General features: G+C 40.3%; 1 non-coding gene across 1 annotated transcript; it reads left to right on the top strand.

The window, feature by feature from the left end:
- Positions 1-7,416: 7,416 nt before the first annotated feature.
- Positions 7,417-7,520, top strand: LOC130950405 (small nucleolar RNA R71). Its single transcript, XR_009073571.1, has one exon. It is a non-coding gene; the product is annotated as a small nucleolar RNA R71 (small nucleolar RNA).
- Positions 7,521-8,580: the final 1,060 nt, after the last annotated feature.

Raw genomic sequence — 8,580 nt, forward strand, 5'->3', positions numbered from 1 at the left:
GGAAAGAAATTGATTTTGAAAACATTTGATTGAAAAATGATTGAAAAAGATTTGATTTTGAAAAACTTTGAAAACTTGAAAAAAATTGATTTTGAAAACAAAATCCTCACCCTTGTGCCATCCTGGCGTTAAACGCCCAGAATGGTGCACATTCTGGCGTTTAACGCCCAATGTACTACCTTTTTGGGCGTTAAACGCCCAACCAGGCGCCCTGGCTGGCGTTTAAACGCCAGTCTGTCCTTCTTCACTGGGCGTTTTGAACGCCCAGCTTTTTCTGTGTAATTCCTCTGCTGCATGTTCTGAATCTTCAGTTCCCTGTACTATTGACTTGAAAATAGAACCAAGATCAAATAAACAATGCATGCAAGACACCAAACTTAAAATTAGACACTAGACTCAAGCAAGAAACATAAAATATTTTTGGTTTTTATGATTTTTATAATTTTTTTTGTGCTTTTTTGAAAATTATATGAAACTAGAAAATAAAAGTTACAGAATTCTCAATTTGGATTCCAGGAATCATTGCAATGTTAGTCTAAGACTCCGGTCCAGGAATTAGACATGGCTTCACAGCCAGCCAAGCTTTCAAAGAAAGCTTCGGTCCAAAACACTAGACATGGCCAATGGCCAGCCAAGCCTTAGCAGATCATTGCTCCAATAGCAAGATTGATAGAAATCAACAAGCTCTTGTGATGATAGGTTGAAACCTCGGTCCAATAAGATTAGACATGGCTTCTCAGCCAGCCAAACTTCAACAGATCATCATGAAACACTAGAATTTATTCTCAAGAACTCTGAAGAAAAATACCTAATCTAAGCAACAAGATGAACCGTCAGTTGTCCATACTCAAAACAATCCCCGGCAACGGCGCCAAAAACTTGGTGCGCGAAATTGTGATCACTACACAACTTTGCACAACTAACCAGCAAGTGCACTGGGTCGTCCAAGTAATAAACCTTACGCGAGTAAGGGTCGATCCCACGGAGATTGTTGGTATGAAGCAAGCTATGGTCACCTTGTAAATCTTAGTCAGGCAGACTCAAATGGGTATAGATGATAAATAAAACATAAAGATAAAGATAGAGATACTTATGTATATCATTGGTGAGAGCTTCAGATAAGCGTATGAAGATGCTGTCCCTTCTGTCTCTCTGCTTTCCTACTGTCTTCATCCAATCCTTCTTACTCCTTTCCATGGCAAGCTTATGCAAGGGTTTCACTGTTGTCAGTGGCTACCTCCCATCCTCTCATTGGAAATGTTCAACGCACCCTGTCACGGCACGGCTATCCATCTGTCGGTTCTCAATCAGGCCGGAATAGAATCCAGTGATTCTTTTGCGTCTGTCACTAACGCCCCGCCCTCAGGAGTTTGAAGCACGTCACAGTCATTCAATCATTGAATCCTACTCAGAATACCACAGACAAGGTTAGACCTTCCGGATTCTCTTGAATGCCGCCATCAGTTCTTGCCTATACCACGAAGACTCTGATCTCACGGAATGGCTGGCTCGTTTGTCAGGCGAGCACTCGGTTGTCAGGCGATCAACCATGCATCGTGTATCAGGAATCCAAGAGATATTCACCCAATCTAAGGTAGAACGGAGGTGGTTGTCAGTCACACGTTCATAGGTGAGAATGATGATGAGTGTCACGGATCATCACATTCATCAAGTTGAAGAACAAGTGATATCTTGGACAAAGAACAAGCGGAATTGAATAGAATAACAATAGTAATTGCATTAATACTCGAGGTACAGCAGAGCTCCACACCTTAATCTATGGTGTGTAGAAACTCCACCGTTGAAAATACATAAGAACAAGGTCTAGGCATGGCCGTGAGGCCAGCCCCCAAATGATCTAAGAACTAGATGTCCAAAGATGATATAGAGATCTAAAGTGATCAAAAGATGAAAATACAATAGTAAAAGGTCCTATTTATAGGGAACTAGTAGCTTAAGAATTACAAAGATGAGTAAATGACATAAAAATCCACTTCCGGGCCCACTTGGTGTGTGCTTGGCCGTGTAGAGACTCTTCTTGGAGTTAAACGCCAGCTTTTATGCCAGTTTGGGCGTTTAACTCCCATTTAGGTGCCAGTTCCGGCGTTTAACGCTGGGAATTCTGAGGGAGATTTTGAACGCCGGTTTGGGCCATCAAATCTTGGGCAAAGTATGGACTATCATATATTGCTGGAAAGCCCAGGATGTCTACTTTCCAACGCCGTTAAGAGCGCGCCAATTGGGTTTCTGTAGCTCCAGAAAATCCACTTCGAGTGCAGGGAGGTCAGAATCGAACAGCATCTGCAGTCCTTTTCAGTCTCTGAATCAGATTTTTGCTCAGGTCCCTCAATTTCAGCCAGAAAATACCCAAAATCACAGAAAACACACAAACTCATAGTAAAGTCCAGAAAAGTGAATTTTAACTAAAAACTAATAAAAATATACTAAAAACTAACTAGATCATACTAAAAACATACTAAAAACAATGCCAAAAAGCGTACAAATTATCCACTCATCACTTGCCATGGAAGGAACCTTGCGTGTGGGAAAAGGATTTCAAGGAAAAGTTAAAATTCAGAGGACAAGGCATCTCCAAAACTCCAACATATTCTCCATTATTAAAGTAACAACTATTTATTTTATGCCCTTTTTACTTTATACGAGGCTAAAGAACTCTATTGGTATCCTGACTAAGATTAATAAAATAAACATAGCTTGCTTCAAACCAATAATCTCCATGGGATCGACCCTTACTCACGTAAGGTATTACTTGGACGACCCAGTGCACTTGCTGGTTAGTTGTACGGATTGCAAATTCGTGCACCAGGGTTCTTACTTTGATCATGGTTCCTAGTGATCCATGCATTGGCATAGAACTCTTGAACCATTAAGATTCTGACTTGTTGGATGGGGTTGGTTAGAACTTCGCAACCTCTTCTTTGGATCTCATGTTGGATCTCTGGATACTCATTTTTCTTGAGCTTGAAAGGGACCTCGGGGATCACCTTCTTCTTGGTCACAACATCATAGAAGTGGTCTTGATGGGCTTTGAAGATGAATCTTTCCATCTCCCATGACTCAGAGGTGGAAGCTTTCGTCTTCCCTTTCCCTTTTCTAGAGGTTTCTCTGGCCTTAGGTGCCATCAATGGTAATGGAAAGACAAAAAGCTTATGCTTTTACCACACCAAACTTAAAATATTGCTCGCCCTTGAGAAGAAAGAAAAGAAGAAGAAGAAGAAGAGAAGATATGGAGGAGAGTGAGGGGGAGGTGTATTCGGCCAAGGTGTAGAAGAGGGGGTTGTGTTGTGTGAAAATTAAAGAGAATGGAGGGGTTTATATAGGGAGAGGAGAGGGGGTAGGTTCGGCCATTTAGGGTGGGTTTGGGTGGGAAAGAAATTTGAATTTTGATGGTAGGTGGGGTTTATGGGGAAAAGTGGATGGATGTGAGTGGTGAAGGGGGTAATTGGGAAGAAAGATTGAGGTGATTGGTGAAGGATTTTGGGGAAGAGTGTTTATTGGAAAGAGAAAATGAATGTTGAGAAGAGGGGAGAATATGGTAGGTGGGGATCCTGTGGGGTCCACAAATCTTGAGATGATCCTGTGGGGTCCACAGATCCTGAGGTGTCAAGGATTTACATCCCTGCACCAATTAGGCATGTAAAATGCTTTTGCATGCAATTCTGGCGTTCAAACGCCGAAGTGATGCATGTTCTGGGCGTTCAACGCCCATGTGCAGCATGTTTCTGGCATTGAACACCAGTTCCATGCTTCTTTCTGGCGTTCAGCGCCAGATCCATGCTCTGTTCTGACGTTGAACGCCAGTCAGATGCTCCTTACTGGCGTTTAAACGCCAGTAAGTCCTTCCTCTAGGGTGTGATTTTTCTTCTGCTATTTTTGATTCTGTTTTTAATTTTAATATTTTTTTCGTGACTCCACATGATCATGAACCTAATAAAACATAAAAGAACAATAAAATAAAAAATAAAATTAGATAAATAAAAATTGGGTTGCCTCCCAATAAGCGCTTCTTTAATGTCAATAGCTTGACAGTGAGCTCTCATGGAGCCTCACAGGTGATCAGGTTAATGTTGTATAGTCCCAACACCAAACTTAGAGTTTGGTTGTGGGGATTGAACACCAAACTTAGAGTTTGGTTGTGGCCTCCCAACACCAAACTTAGAGTTTGATTGTGGGGGCTCTGTTTGACTCTGTACTGAGAGAAGCTCTGCATGCTTACTCTCCCTTGTTACAAAAGGATAGCCGTATGCCTTAAACACAAGGTAGTTGGTGCACGAAATTGTGATTATCAATGGCGCCATCAACATGGTACGCCCAATTGCAATCTCAACTCTTTATCACAACTTCGCACAACTAACCAGCAAGTGCACTGGGTCGTCCAAGTAATAAACCTTACACGAGTAAGGGTCGATCCCACGGAGATTGTTGGTTTGAAGCAAGTTATGGTCATCTTGTAAATCTCAGTCAGGCGGATTCAAATGGTTATGGAGGATTGATAATTAAAAGATGAATAAAACATAAAATAAAGATAGAGATACTTATGTAATTCATTGGTGAGAATTTCAGATAAGCGTATGGAGATGCTTTGTCCCTTCTCTCTCTCTGCTTTCCTACTGTCTTCATCCAATCCTTCTTACTTCTTTCCATGGTAAGCTGTATGTTGGGCATCACCATTGTCAATGGCTACAATCCCATCCTCTTAGTGAAAATGTTCAACGCGCTCTGTCACAGCACGGCTATTCATCTGTCGGTTCTCGATCATGTTGGAATAGAATCCAGTGATTCTTTTGCGTCTGTCACTAACGCCCCACAATCGCGAGTTTGAAGCTCGTCACAGTCATCGAATCCCTGAATCCTACTCAGAATACCACAGACAAGGTTTAGACCTTCCGGATTCTCAAGAATGGCCGCCAATGGATTCTAGCTTATACCACGAAGATTCTGATTAAGAAATCCAAGAGATACACATTCAAGCCATGTTTGCATGTAGAACGGAAGTGGTTGTCAGGCACGCGTTCATAAGTGAGAATGATGATGAGCGTCACATAATCATCACATTCATCATGTTCTTGGGTGCGAATGAATATCTTAGAACAAGAATAAGCTGAATTGAATAGAAGAACAATAGTAATTGCATTAATACTCGAGGTACAGCAGAGCTCCACACCTTAATCTATGGTGTGTAGAATCTCCACCGTTGAAAATACATAAGAACAAGGTCTAGGCATGGCCGTGAGGCCAGCCCCATGATCTAAGATAGCATAAGACTACTCGAAGATAGCTACCTAGATGAAAATACAATAGTAAAAGGTCCTATTTATAGAGAACTAGTAGCCTAGGATTTACAGAAATGAGTAAATGACGTATAAATCCACTTCCGGGCCCACTTGGTGTGTGCTTGGGCTGAGAATTGAAGCATTTTCCTATAGAGGCTTCTCTTGGAGTTAAACGCCAGCTTTTGTGCCAGTTTGGGCGTTTAACTCCAGCTTTTGTGCCAATTCCAGCGTTAAACGCTGAGAATTCTTGAGCTGATTTGGAGGGCCGGTTTGGGCCATCAAATCTCGGGAAACGTATAAACTATTATATATTGCTGGAAAGCCCTGGATGTCTACTTTCCAACGCAATTAACAGAGCGCCAATTGGGCTTCTATAGCTCTAGAAAATCCACTTCGAGTGTAGGGAGGTCAGAATCCAACAGCATCTGCAGTCTTTTCAGCCTCTGAATCAGATTTTTGCTCAAGTCCCTCAATTTCAGCCAGAAAATACCTGAAATCACAGAAAAACACACAAACTCATAGTAAAGTCCAAAAAGTGAATTTTAATTAAAAACTAATAAAAATATAATAAAAACTAACTAAAACATACTAAAAACATACTAAAAACAATGCGAAAAAGCGTATAAATTATCCGCTCATCAGTAGTCCCCATTCAATTGAAGGACTAATTCTCCTCTGTTAAAATCTATCACAGCTTCTGTTGTGGCTAGGAAAGGTCTTCCAAGGATGATGCATTCATCCTCCTCTTTCCTAGTGTCTAAGATTATGAAATCAGCAGGAATGTAAGGCTTTTAACCTTTACCAACATGTCCTCTACTAATCCATAAGCTTGTCTTACTGACTTGTCTGCCAATTGTAATGAGAATAAGGCAGGATGTACCTCAATGATCCCAACTTCTCCATTACAGAGAGTGACATAAGATTTATGCCTGACCCTATGTCACACAGAGCTTTTTCAAAGGTCATGGTGCCTATAGTACAGGGTATTAAGAATTTCCTAGGATCTTGTTTCTTTTGATGTAAAGTTTGCTGAACCCATGTATCATGTTCACCAATGAGCAAGGGAGGTTCACCTTCCCAAGTTTCATTACCAAATAACTTGGCATTCAGCTTCATGATGGCTCCTAGATATTGAGCAACTTGCTCTCCAGTTACATCTTCATCCTCTTCAGAGGAAGAATAGTCTTCAGAGCTCATGAATGGTAGAAGGAGATTTGATGGAATCTCTATGGTCTCTATATGAGCCTCAGATTCCTTTGGATCCTCAATAGGGAACTCCTTCCTGCTTGAGAGATGTCCCATGAGATCTTCCTCATTGGGATTTGCGTCCTCTCCCTCCTCCTTGTATTCGGCCATATTGATTATATCAATGGCCTTGCACTCTCTTTTTGGATTTTCTTCAGTATTGCTTGGGAGAGTACTAGGAGGGATTTCAGTGATTTTCTTACTCAGCTGGCCCACTTGTGCCTCCAGATTTCTGATGGAGGACCTTGTTTCATTCATGAAACTTAAAGTGGCCTTAGACAGATCAGAGACTAAGTTTGCTAAGTTAGAGGTATTCTGTTTATAATTCTCTGTCTGTTGCGGAGAAGATAATGGATAAGGCTTGATATTGCTGAGCCTATTTCTTCCACCATTATTAAAGCCTTGTTGAGGCTTTTGTTGATCCTTCCATGAGAAATTCGGATGATTTCTCCATGATGAATTATAGGTGTTTCCATAAGGTTCACCTATGTAATTTACCTCTGCCATTGCAGGGTTTTCAGGATCATAAGCTTCTTCTTCAGAAGATGCCTCTTTAGTACTGTTGGATGCATTTTGCCATCCATTCAGACTTTGGGAAATCATGTTGACTTGCTGAGTCAACACTTTGTTCTGAGCCAATATGGCATTCAGAGCATCAATTTCAAGAACTCTCTTCCTCTGAGGCGTCCCATTATTCACGGAATTCCTCTCAGAAGTGTACATGAATTGGTTATTTGCAGCCATGTCAATAAGTTCCTGAGCTTCTGCAGGCATTTTCTTTAGGTGAATGGATCCACCTGGAGAGTGGTCCAATGACATCTTGGAAAACTCAGATAGACCATAATAGAATATATCTAATATGGTCCACTCTGAAAACATGTCAGAAGGACACTTTTTGGTCATCTGCTTGTATCTTTCCCAAGCTTCATAGAGGGATTCACCATCTTTTTGCTTGAAGGTCTGAACATCTACTCTAAGCCTGCTCAGCTTTTGAGGAGGAAAGAATTTATCCAAGAGGGCCGTGACCAGCTTATCCCAGGAGTCCAGGCTATCTTTAGGTTGTGAGTCCAACCATGTTCTAGCTCTGTCTCTTACAACAAAAGGGAAAAGCATGAGCCTGTAGACTTCAGGATCTTCTCCATTCGTCTTAACAGTCTCACAAATCTGCAAGAACTCAGTTAAAAACTGGTAAGGATCTTCAGATGGAAGTCCATGAAACTTGCAGTTCTGTTGCATTAGAGCAACTAATTGAGGTTTCAGCTCAAAATTGTTTGCTCCAATGGCAGGAATTGAGATGCTTCTTCCATCAAACTTGGATGTGGGTTTAGTAAAATCACCAAGCATCCTCCTTGCATTATTGTTGTTGGGTTCGGCTGCCATCTCCTTCTCTTGTTCAAAAATTTCAGAAAGGTTGCCTCTGGATTGTTGTAATTTAGCTTCTCTTAGTTTCCTCTTCAGAGTCCTTTCAGGTTCAGGATCAGCTTCAACAAGAGTGCTTTTTTTCTTGTTCCTGCTCATATGAAAGAGAAGAGAACAAGAAAAGAAGAGGAATCCTCTATGTCACAGTAAAGAGGATCCTTATTATTAGTAGAAGAAGAAAAGAATAAAGAAAGGAGGATCCAAACACAAGGGTAAGAAGAGAGGCAGTGATTGGAGATGAAGAGAGGTGAAGAAAAGTGTTAGTAAATGAATAAATAAATAGAAGAAGATGAGAGAGAGAATTCGAAAATTAATTTTGAAAAGGAGTTAATAATTTTCGAAAATTAGAGAGGGGAGAGTAGTTAGGTGGTTTTGAAAAAGATAAGAAACAAACAAAAAGTCAAATAATTAGTTGGAAGAGATATTAAAATCAAATTTGAAAAGATAAGAAGATAAGAAGTTAGATAAGATATTTTAAAATCAAATTTTTTAAAAAGATAAAATTTTGAAAAAGATATGATATAAAATATAGGATAAGATAGATTTAATTTTTAAAGTTAAAATTAATTACTTAACTAACAAGAAACTAAAAGATAAGATTCTAGAATTTAAAGATTGAACC

Source organism: Arachis stenosperma, chromosome 1, assembly GCF_014773155.1.
Source record: "Arachis stenosperma cultivar V10309 chromosome 1, arast.V10309.gnm1.PFL2, whole genome shotgun sequence".
NCBI classification, from domain to species: domain Eukaryota; kingdom Viridiplantae; phylum Streptophyta; class Magnoliopsida; order Fabales; family Fabaceae; genus Arachis; species Arachis stenosperma.